Raw genomic sequence first — 21,619 nt, 5'->3', positions numbered from 1 at the left:
CACATTTCTAATTTGGCATATGTTATATACCTACATCTAAAACTGTTGAGCCCAGACCAATACAGGTTATCCTGAAAACTGTAGTAAGGATTACAGATTTATTACCACTTGCCTTTTTTTTTTTTTTGTCCCCAAACAGAAGCTCATTTGTGGGAATTACATTACACATAATGTTCAGACATACTTCAGTTTTAAGCCAAAAAAGTTCAAGGTAATGGTACAGGATATTCGAACAGGAAAATATGTTGTGCTAAGATTATTGCCATATAATAAACTTCACAGTGCCCTTAAGCAGTATGAGTGTGGAGGATCCTTTATAAAAATACTTAGTCCAGGGCCAGAATTCCACCCCCTTCCCTCTTTCCTTTTGCCTCCCTCAGAGCCACATTCTCCAAACTTTTCATTTTCCACTATATCCAGTACAAAAGAAGGACTATTATCATTTAATGGTTTTTTTTTTAATTGTAAAAAGTGTTCTCAATCATCATTAAAACATACCTTCACTTTCATTTGTTTATACAGTTAACTTTTATAAAACCCCAAAGTGACAAATGGATGGATTAATTCAAAGAGATTGACATAATTGCATTTCATACCCTGGTAAAAATCACACGGGAACAGGAATTGTAATCTAATCCTACTGTGTATCCTCAAATATGTAGTTACCGTGTTCTCTGGCTAACGAGGAAAAAGTAATACTGTCAATACTGCGATTCAGCCTGGCGATAAGCTTATGTACCGTCTATCACGTGACTAGCCGTAGTCATCTTCTCTTTCTCCGTATTAAATCAACACAGATGTGCTGGCTTTCAAAATACCCGTCAACATCATTGACATTCCGCTTCCCGCTCAGCCCAGCCAGACACAACCCTCGCTGATGTGATGTGGTGTGATGGGGAAGGGATGTTAGTGCCTCCTGAAGTCTTCCTTACCATAATATAATAATAGCTGCCGAAAATTCTCCCATGCAATAAAGCAGTTAACTGGTGGACAACAGTGAATTTACATCAGTGGGAACAGCACTTGTCTCAAAAGCTTCCGGAAAGTGCAGTTCATGTATAGACAATGTGCTGAAAATACAAAATCTATGCATAATCAAAATTAAGTGTTGCATTTCCTCAAAATACTGGGTTTAAATATTAGATGGGGCACCTGGGTGGCTCAGTTGGTTAAGCGACTGCCTTTGGCTCAGGTCATAGATCCCAGAGCCCCAGGATTGAGTCCTGCATCGGGCTCCCTGCTCAGTGGGTAGCCTGCTTCTTCCTCGCCTCCCTGCTCCTGCCTCTCTCACTGTCTCTGTCTCCGTCTCTCTCCAATAAATAAATAAATCTTCAAAAAAAAAAAATTAGAATGTGGAATGGCTTTACATTTCTCATGGTTTTAAATACTCATGAGAAACCATAGTTTTCAAAGGCTCTGTGGATTAAAACCAGCAGCACAGCCACACCAAAAGAATAGTTGCCCTTAATATAATCAAAGAGAAGTTAACTTTCACTTAAAAAAAGACATCTTAACTGAAGTGGGTCACATCCCTAAAATGGCATTTATCCTTTCAGAACTTTTCGTGAAAGAGATCTGAGGCTCACTCATCCCCACGACTGCTTCCCGGGCAATACCAAAGACCTTATGGGGCCCAGCTAGAATCTTCTGTTGACTATTCAATGAAAACTTAAAGTAGCTCTTCATTCTCATTCCACAAATTTACCATTATCTCAGGAAAGCTAGCTAACCAAAGTGGTGTCCTATAGTTCAGTGGTTCCTAACCTAGTTACAAATTGCAATTACCTAGGGAGACAGTATGAAAAGCAGATTTCTGGCCCCTAACACTGACGTACTGAATCAAAATTCATAGGGCTATATGGTCCAGGCATCTGTATATATATTTTTTTAATATTTTTTGAGAGAGAGAGAGAAAGAGAGAGCACCCAAGCTGGGTAGGAAGGGTCAGAGGGAGAGAGAGAGAATCTTAAACAGGCTCCACACCCAGTGCAGAGCCCCACGCTGGCTTGATCTCACAACCCCAAAATCATGACCTCAGCCAAAATCAAGAGTCAGCCACTTAACCAGTTGAGGCCCCCAGGTGCCCTGCATGTGTACAATCTGTTCCAGAGTGACTGTTCATCTTTTCTGCCCACTCAGTGTCCTTTTTTGGAGGCAGGTATCCTTTTGTTCCTCGTCAGGATATTCTCCTTAAAGACACTTGAATTATTACAGAGTCGTTTTCCCACTCTGCCCACCAAATTACCCTGAACGAGAGGTTTGCGGGCTTTGCAGAAGATTGCCAGCCAGCTTGGCATCAGTTGCTATTCCACCACCAGTGGTGTGGATAACCTAATTCCCATCCATAATATCTAATACAAGCGCTCTTGCCCCATTCTACAAGCAGGATTTTTAGTTCACTGAATAGACATTTTTGGACTATCTGGGAAGGACAAGACAGTTCCACCTTCACTAGGAATTACTGGCCTGCAGCCTACAAAACACACACACCCAAATCCAAATCCATCTGTCCCCATGCATACAGGGTCGGGGTGGACCCTTGGCAGTCATGCAGTCATGTTGAATTCTCACCCCAAAGCTTGGGAGGTGGCCATTTTTTAACCCATAAACCGAGGAGCCACAGGGTTCTGTTTTGCAGGCACTTAAGGGTTAACCAGAAAGAAGCAGAGAAAGAAAATGGGAAAGAATATTGTTTAGACATCTGAGGGACTCCATTTCTGAACCGGGGCCAGAGGCTCAGCCACATTCCTGCCGTGTGCTTTCTGAGACACTTCTGTATCCTTCCAGTAAACTACCCCTCCCCACCCTCTGCCTCCTCAAATTAGTTTGGTTTCCATTATTTGCAGCCCTAGAGTCCTCACGAATCCAAACCTCATTCAGTATTTTCCACACAGTCCAGTTCTCATTAGCATAGCTCCCTCTCCCTCACGTCCCTGCCCTGCTCGGATGCCCCCCAATGGGGGAAGCACCCGTCTGTGGAATCTGTTCCAGAGTGACTGTTCCATCTTTTCTGCCCACTCAGTGTGCTTTTTTGGAGGCAGGTATCCTTTTGTTCCTCGTCAGGATATTCTCCTTAAAGACACTTGAATTATTACAGAGTCGTTTTCCTACTCTGCCCACCAAATTACCCTGAACGAGAGGTTTGCTCTCCTGGCACCACTCCCAGGACTCCTGTCCAGGAGACGTGCCTCTGAGCTGATCCTGGCTCTGTTTTCAGAAACCTGCGTCCAAGTACTGCCACCCCTTGCTTTTTAAGTACCGTCATCTTGTATGATGTAGACTCTTCCTAAGACCCCACTATTCTTTACATCTCCTTTCCCTTTATGGAAAACCCTCAACAGAACTGATATTTCAGTGGGATTCGTTTTGGGAACTTCTAAAATCCACGTGTGATTTTTGCGAGGAAGTGGGGTTTTGTTTCTGTTTGTTTTTTTTTTTTTTTTTTTTTTTTTTTTTTTTTTTTTTGCCATGGACTCAGAATTTAAACTAGATGTGTGTCTCAAACCTCTTCTTCCCCAAGAATCCCCTGTGTCACATCGTTAACCAGAACTCCCTTTTGAATTACAAGCAGGTAGGTGATGGGAGGTCCCTGGAGAGGGATTTGTGCCGGTTGTAGGAACCTAGCCTTCATCTCTTTATTCAGTGAGTTGAGGGAAGATATGAAGACGTTGTTGGGGTCAATCGGAGATGCCCACAGCTGAGATTTACCCGGAAGCTGGGAATATTCTGATGTGTTTTGATTCCGGGCTTTCACAATTCCTATGAGTATAAAACCCAGAAGAAAAATTAGCTTGCACGATTTCCGTTACTTTTAACTTATTTTTAGTTGTCTAGTCCTTTCCTCAGAACAGGTAATGAAGTCAGTGGCTCTTACTATTTTGTTCTGTAAGTCAGCGCCTCATGAAAGAGCCGTGAACACACCATCTCTTGTGATGCTATTGTTAAGGCCTGTTCTCCTTTCTCAGTCATTAAGATCTGCATTGTGATCATCGGTTGGGGAAAATTCCAGGGGTTTTAGTGTGTCTTAATTTCTTTACTACCCAACACTCCAAAGAATCTGTCCCCTGTGGAAAAGGAGTGTGAGGGAAGTCTGGACATGCTCATCCCAGGTGGGAATAACTCAGCCCAGGACTTTACTAGATAAGTAACAGGTGTGAAGTGTTGTCAAAAGGCTCTTCTCTTTGACAGTTGAATTGAGCCATAAAATTTTTGAATAATTTATGCACGTCTGTGGAAGCCCAGATATAGATTGTTAATCCAGGGTTCAGAATGTACTAGTGTCGATTTCACAGTGAAATCCTTCAAGTTAATTTTCCATCGTGTCTCTTATCAGATTGCCTCATTAAACCGAAATCTTGTAAACTATTGTCCATGGTCTTAACATCTTCTGTTTGCTTCAGTTTGTCGTAATCATATGTTTCCAGTTTATATTTTAAAATATTACAAGATGGCCAAGACTGGGGTTAAGAGATCTTTAAAACGTCTTTAATTTCAGTTAACTGCTAAGTGGCATACTCTTCTTGGAAGCTGGATTTTTTTCCTCCTCCAAAAAAGAAAGAAAGAAAGAGAAAAGGCAAAAGCAACATGTGGTTTGTTACATTCATTGCTCTTCTTAGCCTGTTTTACATTAGGAGGTTATGGAAACCGAAGACTGAAAGGTCCATAAAGAAAACCTTACAGGGAAGGAAAGAAATAGAGAAAAGAGACATCTGAAACTTGGCCCTTTTCCCCCATTTGCCCTAAAAATACATTCCAGTGCACAATGTAGGTCCCTGATCGTTGGGAATAGAAAGGAGCAGAGAGGCAAATAATGTTTTTAAAATCATACTTTTTCAGAACCATGGTGAAGCAGTCCCTATATTTTGCCTTTAAGAACTATCTAGGATGTGAGACAATCTGGGGAAAAATTTACAAAACTGTATATGTCCACTCACTCATTCCCAGGCCCGTCTGTAAAGGAATTGCTGGTTCCTCCCCTACTCAAAACAGAGACTGCCACCAGGAATCTACCCGGTGACGGTGGTGGCTGCCGTACCTGTAGGCAGAGTCCTGGGACTAATGCGGCAGAACCCCCAGCTCACTCTCTCCTAATTTCTCGTGGCAGTGTTGATGGTAACAGTGAATAGTATCCTTACAATGCCCAGAAAATGTGCAGTCTAGCTAGTGCACTAGTGGTCATCTGGAATTCTTTCTCCCCTTATAATTCTACTATAAAATAAATTGTATTATGCAGCATCATAATGCTGAGATGTTCCTATTACAGGCTTTCAAGAATTCCAAATATTTATGTATGCCATCCTCATATTTATCCTCCCTAAGAACTTTCTTAATTAAGCGTGAGGAAACAGAGTGGCATTTTTCTGTAGATTTTAATATGCCTGATTGTGCAAAAAAAAAAAAAATGGTGCACTTCATAAAAGGTCTTCCTAGGGATCAGACAGTAGCCATGTTCGAGAAAGTCATTTTAGAGTTTCTTGGAAAGACAAGGAAATGTTCGTAAGTGTCGCTCACACTAGAATGTGCCCTCCTCTTCCGTCTTTGTCATAGTGGCTCCACTTGAGAGGTTGTCTAACCCTATCACTGGATTCTTTCCAAAAAACGTTTGAGTCTTCCAGTCTTAAGAACATGCTATTTAATAAAACTATCTTCTATGATCCTTTCAGTCCTCACTGAATTGCTCCCCCTTTCAAATGTACTTTTCCAAAAGGAAGAGAGAAGCATTTCAAAGATTCCTAGATTTCAAAGATTCCTTGTTGGAATCGATTGAAAGGGAAACTAAAGATTCAGAAATGGTGGGGAAGGGGAATGTGATTTGGCTTATTACATAGGCCACAAGGCAGTCCACAGTCTGAAACCGGAACTAGCGTTTGAGTGAAGTAAGAATGCTTGCCCCCCAGAAGGAAGCAGATTGTCTTTACAGACCTCTGTGATGTAATATGAGTCCTAATCGTCTCCTATTATCTGGGCTTATCTGCAAGAAATCTTTGTTGGGGGACATATTGGAAATTAGAATCACCCAGAAATGCTGCCAGACAGATTAGTAATTCTATGGTCTTCATTTTTTATTTGCTGCAACTGAACTGAAGGACCTTAGTGGAAAAAAAAAAAAATTGGGGTGCTTGAGTGGCTCAGTTGGCTAAGTGTCTGCCTTTGGCTCAGGACATGATCCTGGGGTCTTGGGATCGAGCCCCGCATCAGGCTCCCTGCTCAGCCTGAAGTCTGCTTCTCCTTCTCCCTCTGCCCCTCCCCCCTGCTTGCTCTGTCTCTCTCTCTCAAATAAATAAATAAGATCTTTAAAAAAAATACACACACATACATACATATCATAATGTATTATGGTTCTGGGAGTTGCAGTGTAATCAGTTTTGTCTGACAAGTTGATTAATGGCCGCTTTACTTCAGTGCCGTTGCCTTGAGGATGCTGTGTCACCCACAGACTTAGAAACTGAACCATTCTTGTGGCTTGTTCTTCGTTCCAGCATCATCTGCCTTTAAATGGAGGGGGTGATGGTGGGGCTGCTGAGCCCATCCGAGAATGAAAACCTCATTTGCATGAGAGCTTAGTACGCCCTGGGACTGGTAGTGACTGATAGGGCAACAGAGCCGCTGTTATGGGGATGATCTTCAGAAACAGGCCAGTTTTGTTGCACGTGGACAATAAGATGATGTTATATCTGTAGAAATTAAAATGGCGCAGTGGACTGCTTCAAAAAGCTGATGGTCTCCTTTGTCTGATGATCTCTGAGGTTGGTGGCCGGGGGATTCTCCCTCTTTTGAGGCACAAAATTCTTTTGTCCTAGGGGCCAGCAAAGCTAAGATGTTCATTGAGCTCCCCGTGGACTGGCAGTTATGGCTTCATTTCTCCCCAGAATAGCATGATACTTAAAACTTCTACAATTTTCAAATAAATAAATAAATAAAACTTCTACAATTTTCTTCCTACTTTCTGATGATGTTGCTGGGGGACAAGCTGGGGAAAACAAAGCGTTTTATTTTGCTATTTCTAAGAAGCGCTGCTTTAAAAAAACAAATAACAGAATGGTTTAAGACGATAGGCTTTGATGTCAGACCAGGTTTTGAATCCAGGCTCTTGTACTAACTCTCTGAGGATCTGAGGGATTGAGGGCAAGTTGCCTTACTTTTCTGTTTTGTAACATGAAGAATCTGAGATCTATCGGATGCTGTTGCAAGGATTTTTAAAAAGATACTTGTACAGGCTTTAGCACAGTGCCCAGCAAAATGAGTGCTCCTGAAGGTACAGTTGCTATAAGGATAATAATAATAATGAGGTTCATTTTTCATGATGGTGTTCTTCCCCATATATTATCACAGAAAATGTAGTCATCATTGTATGTGTCTGATATACACATACAGATGACATACAGTTCTCATACTTGACTCCTCATTCTATCAAGATTCCACCACGGTCTTGAAGTTAACTGAATTCACCGAAAGGCAGACCCTATACCAGGTGATCAGTGAAATGCTAGAAGGCACGGCTCTCTTTCCCTAAAGGGGGTTAAGGCTGTTTGCAGCCTCCAGTTCCACCGAGACCTCAGTTTCATGCCTGACAAACAGCTTCTTCACCGTGATCATCTTTGGGGAGAACACACCCATCTTTTCCTTTGACATTCCCGATTTTCTTCTCTTTCTCTATCAGCCAATCATACCTTTGCCTGGGATTGTGTTTTGTCTCCAACTAACCTAACTTCCGGTTTCATCACTCTGCACACCCCAAGGCTGACATTACAGATCGCCTATCACTTTACATTGATTTTTGTGTCTTAAAAATATCTCTTAGGCGTGGTCCACAGCATGCTGTTAATGATTTGATTGTGTCTTAAAGGTTGGGGTGTGAAGCAGTGTGAATGGGTGTTGGATCCGGCCATCTTGCTTATGGGACCGCAGCCCAGGCCACTCAGGGCTGTGGTGCTTCTGCATCTGACTGGAGAGGGGTCTGCTCCTGGAGCCCCTCTTTCTGCACCTTGCCAAAATTAACTTTACTTAAACCAATATCCACCCCAGCAAGTCATCTGTACTATGCTCTATTCTGTGACATAAAAGAAGGGGGCAGACGCTGCTCTCAAGAAGCCTCTCATCTAGAAATGGGATTACCAGACTCAATATTCTGACAACTTGGGAGAGGCTATCCTGTTTGTCATGACCTCTGTTAATCCAGCAACCCACCATGACTGTTTTCCCTGGACTGTTTGGGATGGGCTTGGCAGAAGGAGAATGGAAGCATTGGGGAAAGCTCTTTCCTGGAGCCAGAATCACCAGCAGGTCTATTCCTCAAAAATCTATCTCTTCCATATGCTAATATTAACCAAAATAGTGACTGTAGTCCATCCTTCCTGGAGTAGCTGCTGAGTGAAAAGCAAAGCCTCTGGGTTCCTTCAAAAGCTGTGTGCACCTGAGAGGGGAATTACATCACTCCAGTGAATAGAATCTCTGGTGGAGAAAGACAAGAAGCTGTGATTTGGGTGGAGGGACCAGCCTGAATAAGCTGAGAGTCTTAGGACGAATGGAGGGTTCTGGATCAGGGGACACCCAGCGTAGAAACCCTTGGTGTACTGGGGCCTCAGGGAAAGCAGTCCCAGGACCCAACCCAAATGAGGTCCTGAAGTCAGTTGGCCGGGCAGATCAAAGTGAGTGGCTAGATAGGGCAAAGGGTTAGGAAACAGTCTGGTAGGGTTGGAAACCCCCAGTCAGAGAGCCCAAGGTGAGGTGGTTCCGGTAGTGGTGATAGTGCTGGGGCACTCAACAGGGGCTTCAAACGGAGGGCTCTCGCCACGAAGAATTCAGGAAGGTATTGGGCAAACTATGAGGAAGGGAATTCAGAGGAGGAGAATGAACCCAGTCACATCCATGGTGGTCAAGAGATGAGAGGATGGGGGAGGGGTGAGTCGGGCTGTGTGGTACCTGCCCCCACCAGGGGGTGGAGGAGTGGGGTTGCAGCCACAGAGGGAGGAGCCACAGAGTCAACCAGAAAAGCTTAAAAGACACAAAAATCTGTAAGTGACCGAATTAGGGTAGGCAGGAAGGAGGGCACCCGAGTGGAGACGTTGGGCTGATTGCTTTGCAGCTTACTTGGAGTATTGGTGGCCATGGGGGGACTGGGAAGAGACAAGGAGGTAGGACATCGGTTTGGAGGTAGGTGGAGCACAGGATTAGAAATTTGAGTTTTCCAAGGAGATTTCAAGTGAGCCAGTTCATTCCTGTCTGATCTCAGAAGCTAAAAAGAATAAATGACCAAAGTGATAAATGTCATGAGTCTACTTTAAATATTGAAACTGGATGGGGGCGCCTGGGTGGCTCAGTGGGTTAAAGCCTCTGCCTTCAGCTCGAGACATGATCCCGGGGTCCTAGGATTGAGCCCCACATCGGGCTCCTTGCTTGGTGGGGAGCCTGCTTCCCCCTCTCTCCCTCTGCCTGCCTCTCTGCCTACTTGTGGTCTCTCTGTCAAAATAAAAAAAATAATAATCTTTTAAAAAATTAAAAAATATTGAAACTGGAAAATTTAACCTCAAATCAGTGGACACACTTTTTAAAACATCTAAATAAAAATGAAAACAACATCCTGATCGTTGAGATATAAAAAGGATACTTAGTATGCGCAAGGTCTGTGTCAGGTTCTGTGGAGAATCTAGTGTGCACAAGACACTCCACAAATATTTACTGAGAATCCCTTATGTACCAAGCAAAGTGTCTAATACACCAGGCCTGTGTATCTGTCACTGAAGAGCACAGACGGGCTCCCTGGCCTTCACCCCTCCACGATTCAGTGTAAACTCAGTGTTGAAGAGACTACAGCTGCAAGCGTAAAGGAGAAAGGAGATACTAAAAGTAACTTGTAATAAAAGACAGTTACTCATCTAGAACTATGTGATTCGGGACCAATAGAACAATTTGAAATGCAGATCCTGTCCCTGGCACAGTCTAATTAAAGCTTGCCAACCAGTCTCCTCTACAAATCACCTCGTTTAAATTCCCACGGCTGCAGAAAGGGACTTGGGATCTCAGATAAGATAAAGAAATGTTATGGAAAGCTTTGCTGACCTTTTTCTTTTCGGCAAGAGGCTTCTGGCTGCTTGAGCTAATTCTTTGCTGACACCTCTCTAGGAACACCTTGATTACTTACAGCACACAGTAACGGTGTTAAAAGCTGGCATGCCTTTGTTGGTCCGCTTTCTCCCTTGTGGAGGGTCAACCGTTTTAGGTGGTGGAGCGTTTAAAGAGTGTAAGAAAATACACAGGTGAGCAAAATAGCTTTGCACATGTAGTTCATGAAATAAAGCAGCCAACACTTCGTAATTTTAAAGTTTAAAGACAAAGCAATACCTATTATTTAGATGTTTTGTATAAAGCACATCTAGATTGAAGACCCCGACTTCCCATACCAAGGTGATTTTCAGTGCCATCTTGACCTCTGTAGTAGTGGCTGGGTAGTTCCTCCAGCCTGAAAATCACGTTCCTGTTCCTTTCACAGGCATGGACCCTGAGCTCTTTAACAGTAGAGGATGTAAGTACTATGTTTAAAAGGTGAATATCAACAGGAAGATAAAGGATGAGCCTTGAAACGTAAATCCTGGGGCACCTGGGTGGCTCAGTGGGTTGAACATCCAGCTCTTGTGGGATTGGGTTCACTGGGGAGTCTGCTTCTCTCCCTCTCCCCACGACCCTCAGATAAACAAAGGAAGGAAGGGAGGGAAGGAGACAGGAAGGAAAACCCTGGGCGCGGGCTGGCTGGACTGGTAGAGCCTGGGACTCTTGATCTCTGGGTCATGAGTTACAACCCCATGTTGGATGTGGAGACTAAAAAAAAGAAAGAAAGAAAAATGTAAATCCTTTGTCTCCCCTGGGCCATGAGAAGTATTTGCTATTTCACGTTAAAGCTCACATCAGGGCTAAACTTCTGGTTGTCTTTCAAGGGAACTATGGGAACGCTGATTCACTTAGGAAGGTTCTCACCCCATCTGGCACCCTGACCTCCGGCAGAGACACTGGGCGGCCACAAGTCCAGTTCCTTCACCCTCAGACACACTGTCTTGTCTTCTCTGCCCTTGAATACTGAGGCAGCTTCTAAGCTCTTTCCATCTAGTTTCTCTGCACAGCTCTCTGCCCTCCCTCTAATTTGGCCATACATACAATCACGTCTCTCTTCTCTGCTTTAACTTCTGTGGTTTCCGTAGCATAGAGGTCCTGCCTTCCTTTGGGCACAGTCTCCAGCCCCCCCCCCCTTCTATCTCCCTGTCCTTCTGTCACATTTATCATGGTTTACGAAGAGCTGCTCACTCTTCTCTAGTTTGATTGGCTCAGTCCTGTTTTCCCACCCCAGCTCTACTCCAAGATTACTGTGATCAAGTTCTTCTAATCCTTAAAGCACTGGATCAAAACTTCTCCCACTTGCCCACTTCCTTGATCTTTACCTCCTAGCCAGAATTGATTGATCAGCATTTCCTCTTATTCCTGGATTATAATTTTAACCATGCCTCTACTGTAGTAGAATCATAATGTATCATGGTTTGTTATGTATTTTGAAAAATGAAGTTACTTTCCCCACTCATCTTGTATATTTTTCTGAGCTTTTTGGAAATAAACTAAGATATAAATAGAAAGTGAAATTTTCAGTATGAACTCCTTACCTTAAGGGGAAGGTCTAGGTCTAACAATGCTGCCCTTCAACACGTATCTTTGGAATCCACGAAAGAATATCAGTGAATCAAGTGAATAATCAGTGACAATCAAGTGATAATCAGTGAATATCAGCTCGAGCAGCTCCGGAGCTAATACATCTGACTCCTTGCAAATGTGGGACTGGTACACCCCTTCACAAAGCACTGGAAATAAATGCATTGGAGATGAGAGGAAGATACAGGGAGAGGAATTATGTGTTCATGTATTTTCCCATGTCAAATATTAATTAAATCAGGAGCATCACCTTCTACCTCTGAAATTTTCTTCCTCATATTGATATTATAGTGTATTCTCTTAATTGTTTCTTAAACTGTAGAAGTTTTATCTGATCATTATAAATAGAAAAAAGGTATAAATGATATGAAAATACATTTATTTTACAAATATAAATTAAAAAGTGACTGTTTCCTATAATCTGCCCTCCCCTAGAAAACATATTAACGGGGGCACCTGGGTGGCTCAGTCAGTTAAGCATCTGTCTGCCTTTGGCTTGGGTCATGATCCTTGGGTCCTGGGATTGAGCCCTGTGTCAGGCTCTCTGCTCAGCAGGGAGCAGGCTTCTTCTCCCTCTGCCTCTCCCCCTGCTTGAGCTCTCTGTCAGATAAATAAATAAAATTTAAAAAAAAGAAAATATATTAATGGTTTAGTATTTATATTCTTCTAAATAGTTTTGCTTGTCATATACTAGCTTATGTATTATGAGTTCTAACAATGTGATCATACTATGTATATTGGGTTTTGAATCGTCATATATCTTGGATATCCAATGTGTGTAGATCTCTCAATAATTATTGGAAGATTTATTCTTTATTCCATAACATTTTGGTAGTTTTTCAGTAGTGAAGTCTTTTAAGAATGTTCATATTAAACCACCGATCTACAGAAGTAGAGAAAGGTGAAGAACTTAAGGTCACGGTGCTTGAATATTAGTGTAATTATCTGTCCATGAAAAATAACAAACACTTCCCGGGGTGCGAAGGGGTATTCCAGAAAAGTTGGGAGAAGGACTGCGGTGGGCGAAGACAGCTGCTGGTGTTTACTAGAAGTTATAGCTCTGGGCAAGAGGGAAATGAAAGCACCTGACTCCCGCTGCTCCCCCTCTGGCTTGGACTATAGACTCAAGACATTTTAACTGGAAACACCTATCTGGCATTCATGTCCTAGCCAGCTACTGAGTTTTAAGACTCAGAAAATACTAGAACTGGTGGAGCCTCCAGGAGCACTAGTTTGAGGTGAGGAAGCCTGAGGGGCCAACCTGAACGAATAGGGGGTGAGGGTGGAAAAGGTATTGGGGGGGGGGTGTTTGGGAAGAAGCCAACCCAGAGCTGCAACAAAGCAGCTTCCCTTCATCTATTCCTACCCTGAGATTCTTGAGTTTAAAAAAAAAAAAAAAAAAAAAAGGATTCTAACCGTTGACCTCGCCCAAAACACTAGCACTTTTAGAAACGAAGAAAACGAATACCTTAGAGAAGTGATGTATCCCAATGTCAGGGGAGCGTGATTGACAAAGAACAGACGGGTCAGTCTCCTCCCTGCAAGCGCGGAGCCTCTGGGTACTTCGCTGGGAGGAGTCAGGTCACTCCCGGAGGCCGTGTGGGTGGGGGAGGGCACAGACAGCTGAGAGGACTGAAGTAGTAAATCTAAGGAGGGACTGGGTGCAGAAAATGTTAAAGAACCAGTGCTCTCTAATCACATCGCTTTAAATGTAATCAAAGGGCGAAGAAAGTAATTGGAGGCCTAGAGAAGTAACCCTATTATAAACACGTAATGCCTGGGAACTCTAGGAAGAACCGGCATCTGCCTCGGGGCCCTTCCCTGGGGTGCTACCGGCTCAGCTCAGGGTAACTAGAACTTGCAGGTGTGCAGGAACCCACCAGGATGTATTGCCCAATCTGAGGTTCAACAGCAATGTTTAAAATGTACAAGAAAAAGAAACCATTTTATGTAGCCCTTCAGTGGTAACAAATCTGGTAACAAGCATGATGAATTATGATTATTCCTCTGGATCTCTCTCTTTTTTTTTTTAACCCAGACAAGATGTAGGATGCTGCAGGTTATTGTCCAATCTACTGTCTACCAGTGTAACTTCGTGATTTTTTATTAAAAGTTCTTTTCATTAGAAAGTACATACTCCATACAAGTGTATTTTGAGATTCTTCTGGTTACCTGTCTGTATAGTCAGAGCAGCCAAACTACTGTCCTAGACTGTGCTGCACCTGAAGGCGGAAGCTTAACGTTATTATGGCAACTGACCCTCCGATTTATTCACTGAGGTGTCATTTGAACGTTAGAGCCCTTGATCTCTCTCTTCTGTTCAGAAACTCCAAGACATCTGATCACTTAAATAGACTCCTCCTAGAGTTCTGGTATTTACATACAAATTCTTCCCAATGTCTGAGACCAAGAGCAACTCTTACTCTTAAAAACTAAAAAGCAGGTCTCTTTTACAAATGAAAAAAACAGAGGCAAGGAAAAGACCTCAAGGTCACCACATACAAACCACAGGAGAATCAAGAAATAGCACCAAGGTTTGCTTTCTGTTTTGTATTTTATCTCTTTCTTCCAGATCCAGGAGAGCTGGCAGGCATTTGCCTCTTTATTTCTTTGCCCTTGGTATTTTTCTGGTTTTCTAGTATAGTCTCCAGTAGGACGGAGCAGTTCAGGATGCTTTTAGGTGAGAAACAGGCTTACTTGTCCACGTGTGGTGTATACACGAGGGCCTGAGAACATCCAAAACCCATTTGCTAATTTGACTCATGTTGATTGAGCGTGTCTGCTATGTGCCAGGGAAGATTCTAGGTGCTGAGACTATGGCAGAATCCCCAAAGTCTCTGCCTTCTGGGGGAGGAGAAAGACAGCAATCATGAACTAACAGACCTATCGGGTCAAGCAAAGCTAAGAGCTACGAACACAAGTAGTACAAACCAGAGGGAGAGGTGATCTGGGGGGTTAGGAGGGTTGGATAAGGCCCCTCTGAGGAGGTTGCAGGAGAGCAGAGACCAGGACCGGGTGAGGAAGCCAAGTCCTGTGAATTTCTGGGCTTCCTTTCTCAGCTTCCCCTCAAGTGTGATCTGCAAGCAATGAATATTCCACCTGACTGAAACAAAAGGGTGCTGGCTGGGGGCCTTGCTCCCCATCCTGCCTAAATTCACCCTTGACAATAACAATGCCTTTCAGACCCTATGAAAGTCTGCTGCATTTAGATTGAACATCAGTGGAAAGCTTTTTAACGCTCTCCAAAGTGCTTCATCGAGACAAACACGGACAATAGGCAATAAAGCTGACAGTACCTGTTGAAATTGTAACAAACAGTATAAATAACTGCCTTCGAGGAATCACGCTTAAAATGGCTGTAATACTGATAAGTGTTGCTATGGTTTGTCCTTTGGGAGGGTTCTGTGGCCTTGGCTGTGCTCCTTTAAAAGCTGTTTCTAAAAGGATCCACCTGGCTCGACAGCATCCGTCCTCTGATACTCCCTTTATCATAATGGTATCATAATTTAGGATTTTACTTAAGTCCATCCCTGCAAATTCTGTCCTCTAGATACTGTTCAGTGGATGACTTTCCTGAGGAAGTCCATACAGAATGAAATAGGAAAAAGGAAATCTGATGGGGCCTTCATGGTTAATTTCACAGGTCCACAGAGGAAAGTGGTAACCTTGAAAGCCCCCTGCCCTCCCTCCCACAAGTTCCCACACAGTCTGAAGGCCAGAGGAGCTCTCCCTTGCAACTGTTTAGGAACCGTCTTCAAAACCGGTATCCATATTGGCCAACAGAGAGCCTATTTGAATTACAAATCCCGTTGTTTGAATCCGTGTTTCTGAATTAGTCTACCAGCAGAGACACAAATTTTTGTCTCTGCCACTTTAAAACCATCGCTTAAAAAAAAGGAGCTTCTCCTCTCTTTAAGGCAGAGATAACAGAAACTGGCCAGAGTTATTTACTTAACTGCTCCATTTATGGCAACTTGTTTGTGTATTTTTAACTCACAGTTACAATGAGCTATTGTTGAGTTGTATACTGCCGAAACATATATATTACAAAGCACTCCCAAGGAATCCTGATGGAGGACTTTTTTTTTTTTTTAACCTAAAGGGAGGATGCCTGAGGAACTGGTGACCATTTCAAGTTGCTTTTATTTAATGGCACTTTATAAACGGACAAAATCCTTACATTTTTAATTATGGAGTCTTTTTTCTCTCCCCTCCCTTGGCATTTTATCACCTTGTGACAAAGGAGGCTATTGTAGAAATTGAAATCTGTAGTTCAGAAGAGATGGGTGCCTCAGGTCCTGGTTGTACTGATCTATCATTTCTTTTTTGGTAAGCTTTGAGGTCCTGTTTTTGCTTCTCTTGTTTTTTTCTGTAGATAACTAATGCCAAACTTCACTTTCTCTCAGTGTACCTAGGAATCAGCTCAAAACCAAGATTAGCCTTAAGTATGAGGCATGTTCTTGTGTCTGAATAATGATATGGAGTTCACCTGTTCATAAAAATGCTTATTCATGCACTCCATTAAGTGTGTCCCTTGACCTGGCACCTTTTCTTTTGCCGTTATTTACCGATAAAAATAAACCTCCTGCTCTAAGCAGTAGGAATCACTGCGAAATGCAAAAGCCCTAAGAGGAGAATTCATATGTTAATGAGCCCTTCCAAGTGAGAACTTGGTTAAACGTGCCATTTGCTGACATCATGTTTATGGGGCTGAGTGGAGATGATTTCTTTAAGAGGTGGCCTTGCATAATTCTCCCAGCGTTTTGTGGCCCGCGCGTGCACCTGCGGGAGGGGGAAGTTTACATAAGCGTCCTGGGGTATTTGCATCTCAGCCGCTCCTCTCACTAGGGCTCCTGGGAATGGAGCGGGCGGACGGAGGTAAGGTGCGCCAGCCGCGAGGCTGGCCAAGTGGGTGGGTAACTTTTCGAGGAATCGTGTGCGCGCAGGACCTCGTGGAGACCTGCCAGGGGCACGGTCAGCAGTGACAGTTCCTGGAAAGCGGGCGGCCGCGAGATCAGGCTGGGCAGGCGCCTCCTGCGGACAGGAGCCGGGTGCCCCGCGGGGCTGGGACTGCGAGCCGGGCGGCCGGCGGGACGCGCTCCTAGGAGGGTAGGAGCCGCAGGAAGCGAAATGGTTACTTTTTAAAATGCGGGCTCTGGTTACTTTTTGAAGAGCGCCGGCCCCGGGCGCAGAGCGGACGCGGCGATTATTCTCTCCCCGGTGGATGGTTCTGGAGAAACGCAGCGCTGGGGTGTGGGGGATGCGGTGGCCTGGACGAGGCGACTCACACACGGGGGAGCCGAGTCGGCGACGCCGGCGGGGACGGAGGGTCTCCGGGGAGCTGAAGGACCTTTTGCCGGGCCCCCCACGGCTGGTTAGGGGGCTGCAGCGGGTGAGGACCGCCGCGTTGCACCGAAAGGGGTTTGAAGGGGGTTGCGGATGTGTGTGCGTGGAGTGGGGGGTGCATCACGGCCGAGCGGGGGCTGCCGGCAGCGACCCCCACCCATTGGGCGGGGCAGGCGCTGAGCCCCGACCGGGGTGAGGGGCACGTCCCGGCACGGTTTACCAGGGGCCCTGCGCTCGCCGCCCCCGCGCCTCCGTGCCTCCGTCCCCGCCCTGCTAGGGTCTCCGGAAACGGGGGGGTGAGGGTGACCCGGGGGGCACCCAGTCCTCTTCTCCTTCGGGAACCACCTCGCGCCGGAGTACGCGGAGCGGTTCCGCGAATTCGCGGACCGCGGCGGGCGCCAGGAGGGGCTGCAGGCCGCGCTCGGCCCCGCAGCCGCAGGTGGGGAGCCGCTGTCTGCCCCGGGGGCTTGATGGCAGCGGGGCGACGGCGACTGAACGCCGAGGGCTGCGGGGGTGCCCCCCGAGCGCCCGCGGGGAGGGGGTTCTCGTCGGAAGTTGGGGGAGACGAGGAGACGGCGGCCGTTCAGTAGCTCCGTCCAGCCGCGGGGCGAGTGCTCTTCCTCCGAGGGGGCGCTGCGCAGAGGCGGCGCGAGGCTTTCCCCTGGAGGTGGGTGAGGGGACTCACGGGCGACTGTACTGTCCCCCAGGGGAAGGGAGGAGCGGTGCTCTGAAGGCTTCGCGTCGGCGCCCAGGAAGGACTCGCTCCCAGCCGCTGGGTCTGGGGCGCGGCTTCTGGGTGCGGAAGGGGGCGGCGGGGGGCAGTCTAGGAATGGGCCGGGGGTCCGGTCCCTCCCGCGGCCCGGGGCGCCCCCTTGCGGCCCGAGCGGAGGGTCGGGCTTTGCGGGGCGCCGACGGCTGCTCTAAGGGGGGGGGTCTCTCTCCTGCCGGCGGGCCTGCGTTGACCCAGCGGAACCCCGACAGCCGTCCCTCGCAGCCCTGTCTAGAATTAGCCGGCCGCGTTTTCCCCGAGAAGGGTGGCATCCTTTCCCTCCGGCTCCCCTCCGACCCCTTCTTAAAAAAGCTCGGGATTTCCCATTAATCTGTGTCAGTATAAACCAGGCTATGTGTGGAATTTGTTTTTACAACTCGAGTCTTGTGACTTCTCAAACACTTTCTTGAAGTGTTTTCTCTGGAAACTTGTTTCAAATGAGTGCTGTAAGTTTCACAAAGAGGGGTGTTGTTCAGGAGCCAACAGGTGACGGGGTGAAACCCGAGTCTGTGTGTACATTGGAGTCAAGTCTGGCTGCCGTTTCCTTGGGCCGCCGTGGAAAATAGAAATTCAGAAAATCAATAGGAGCCTGACTGGAACACGATTTGCGAAAATATCTGCGTCCCCCGTTATGGAAAATAACTGGTTCGTTAGCGCAGTGCCTTGCGTGGTCCGCCGCACACCCCAGCGTGCGTTTGGATTTTGTCTGTATAGGCCGGTTTACAGCCAAAAAACCTGACCCCAAAAGCGTCGCTCTGGCAGAGGACCATGCTTTGTCATCATGTTTCCTCCTTTTGTTAAGCAGTCTGTCTTACTGTCGTGGAATGTATTTGTGCATGAAATTAGAATGCTTTGAAACCCCGCGGAGTTGCACATTTCCTCTTGGAAAAATGGATAGCTTCTTGGCAATTGGATGGTACATGACAGGCCACTCAGCTGTTGGAAAATGTACAAGTTGGACGGAGGTTTACCTGGAAAATACAGAAAATGCCAAGGGGCACATGGCCTAATGCCACTAATTGCTGGTATGAAGTACTTTTAGCAAAAGAATCTTTCATTAGGCAATGTCTTTGGATACCTTTATTATGTTTTTATTTTGCAGTTATCTCTACAGTTCATTTCAATATAAATAAAACTGAATTGGGCTCTGAACTTTTGTCTTTAGCAGACTGGAAGCTCTGAGTGCTCTTTGAGTGTGTGTGAGAAAGCTTTAAAGAGATAAGAGTTCAGGGTCTCTACTATGAAATCCAAACCTTGGTTATCATAGTTTTGATACCTATGGTGATTACAGGTCTCTGGCTTTAAAAAAAAAAAAAAAAAAAAAAAAAAAAAAAAAAAGCCTATATCCATAGGGTTGTATGTGTTGTGTGTTGTGAAGAATAGAAGTGTTACAGGTTTTTGTATTGCCAAGTTAGTCTGTGGTTAAATTTAATTCACCTGCATATTTAGCCTGACAGAGTTAGAGTAGCTCTTGAATGGGTATGTGTGATCTGCATCTTCTGTGTGCTAAGGCCTTGTTAACAAGCAGTTTAACAAAGAAGTTGTTAAGCAGTTTGTGGCCCACAGAATGACGCTTAGCAGCAGGGGACCCCTAGAGAATGTTAGCCCAACTGACTTCACAAATCGGTATCTCTCCTGGGTTTTGGTGATCAAAGGATTTCTGACTTCCCTGGGCAGGTTCACACAAGAAGTACCTTTTCATAGGGATCCTGCAATGCCACGGTAATCTTTGCGTAGGAACTAGAGTGGATTTGGAGAAAGTATTTGTAATTAGGGGTATGACCTTGGACTTCATGTTCAATGGCAGGCACTGAAAATTATTCTGTTTTCTATTTGCATGATTTTAATTTGGCTTGGTGACTTTGTCCAAGAAAATGATTAATAATGGGAACCAGACCAGAACTGATGTATAGTTAAATGTCCGTTATGTATCTGATTGAACTCCTTCTCCTCAACCCCCTTTAATCCTTATTCCCCTCTGACTTGCCTATGTCGTATTTCCATTTTAGTGCATCGTCTTTCAGTCACAGAAGACTCAAGACTGTCTTTGACCCAGTTTCCCCCTTTCCTATTGGTTCCTTTTACTTCATCTCCCCAAGCCACCATGTTTAGGCTCTCTTAGTAGCAGTGGACTAAAAGGGCCCTCCTAGGTTCCTGTTCTATTTCCTGACCATCCCTGTTGTATTAATTCTCTTTGAGACCGTCGGTGGCACTCTGTTCACATGCCCTTTGTCTCTTCCTGTCACCTTATGAGAGTTAAGCACAAAGTCTCCTGCCTGATGTGTCTAATTCTTGACAATGGCATTCGGTGCTCCTGTTGCCTTCTCTTGTTGCTTCTGTCTTCCAGCGAAACTCTTGACTCTTCTCTGCCTCTGGACCTTCATATACTGTGCTGACTTACTAAGCTTTGTAGGGAAAAATAGTAAAGGCTCATTTATGGCAAGGTATACGGCAAGGTCAGTCAAAATAGTAATCCTTAGCTGTCCTGGATGCAGCCTATAGCACAGCAGAAAGTAAGTGATTCTTAAATGACCAGAATAGCATAGCAAAATAATAAAGCTGCTTTTAATTAGCAAAATACCTTCACACATTGTACGTTATCTTATTTAACCAGTGATTACTGTACTCACAGAAGGAATGTGTAAGCCTTTGTTCATAGTATAATGATTCTATATACTTTTACCCTTGATCTTAGCCAAAAGGCCGAGAAACGATTCTGTATACTCTGTATACTTTTAAACTAATTTTTTCAAATTGTAGTTGCCTAATTTGCAGAACATAAAACAAAAGATTTGGAGGTTGCTGGTTGTGGGCAAAGAGAAAAGGCTACTTACTTAATAAGCAGCAGGAATTAAAAAATCAATCAAGACAGTAGGGAGGGAAAAACATAAAAAGTTTGTCAGCCATCTTAAATCCATGAGTGTGGGGCCATATGATTCCAGACATAAGCTTTGCATTGAAAGAGAGCTCTAACCTTACTTTCTAGTGGAGGAATTCGGTTCCCAGGTCACACCCAGCTGGATGGCTGGATTAGATTCCTGAAGCCTGTGTTCTTTCTACTGTTCACTTTCTACTAAGAATGAAAGCAAATTAGCAGCCAAAGGCTAAATCACGTACAGTACACACATAGCACCACTCAAGAAAGCAAGGAATTGTATAACAGAATTTGGAAATACTCTTGTCATCATGGATACATTTTTTTTTTTTAAGTTCTAGTGTGTAATTGAATAAATTCAGTTGCCTCTTTTTGGTATGTCCTGGAATCACTCAGTAATGGCCTTTAACTATGGGGATGAATGAATAAATGGAATAAATTAATCTGGAAGTAAATTTCATGAGGAACCCCTCCTTACATCACGGTGTTGGATAAATAAGGCCATGTTCTGACAAGTTGACAAGGGTCAGCTTACAGCCAGTCATATATTGGGTTCTCACAATTGTTGCTTTGCCTAAGACACCTGGAAATACCCCGGTGTGTAGACCCTTACGCACCACGTGTGTCTCTGGGTGGGTGTGGGCTCACACACATGCACACAAGCTGGTACTGGAGATTTTATGGAGGGACTTGTTAGAAGCTGATTCTAAGAGATCTGGGAATGGAGGCTAATAGTTTGTCAAAATTGTTTGCCCTTCAAAAGGTTAGACAACCTCCTGACCTCAAAAAGAAGATGAAATTCACATGTCAACCTTGTTTTGTTATTAAGTTGTTCTTATTCTGGATGTTGCCGATCAGCTTCAAGAAAATGTTCCCACTAATTAACAGTGGAAGTAATAATGCCAACTGACACATGTCGATACTAACTAATTCTTTAT

General features: G+C 44.8%; 1 protein-coding gene across 6 annotated transcripts in view; it reads left to right on the top strand.

Annotated features, from left to right (window-relative positions):
* Nucleotides 1-21,619, top strand: part of PRICKLE1 (prickle planar cell polarity protein 1) — a 113,258-nt gene that overhangs the window by 74,652 nt on the left and 16,987 nt on the right. The window contains exon 1 of one of the 6 annotated variants that reach the window (XM_059402930.1): nucleotides 16,507-16,569. The exons of 3 other annotated variants lie outside the window; for them this stretch is intronic. The gene's annotated coding sequence lies outside the window, so the exon portion shown is untranslated. Of the gene's footprint in view, nucleotides 1-16,506; nucleotides 16,570-16,740; nucleotides 17,084-17,575; nucleotides 17,705-21,619 lie in introns of those variants that run through there. 2 more of the 6 variants (XM_059402925.1, XM_059402929.1) reach the window with 2 other exon arrangements.

This window comes from Mustela nigripes, chromosome 6, assembly GCF_022355385.1.
Source record: "Mustela nigripes isolate SB6536 chromosome 6, MUSNIG.SB6536, whole genome shotgun sequence".
Lineage (NCBI taxonomy): Eukaryota > Metazoa > Chordata > Mammalia > Carnivora > Mustelidae > Mustela > Mustela nigripes.
This window is presented reverse-complemented; position numbering and strand designations above follow the sequence as displayed.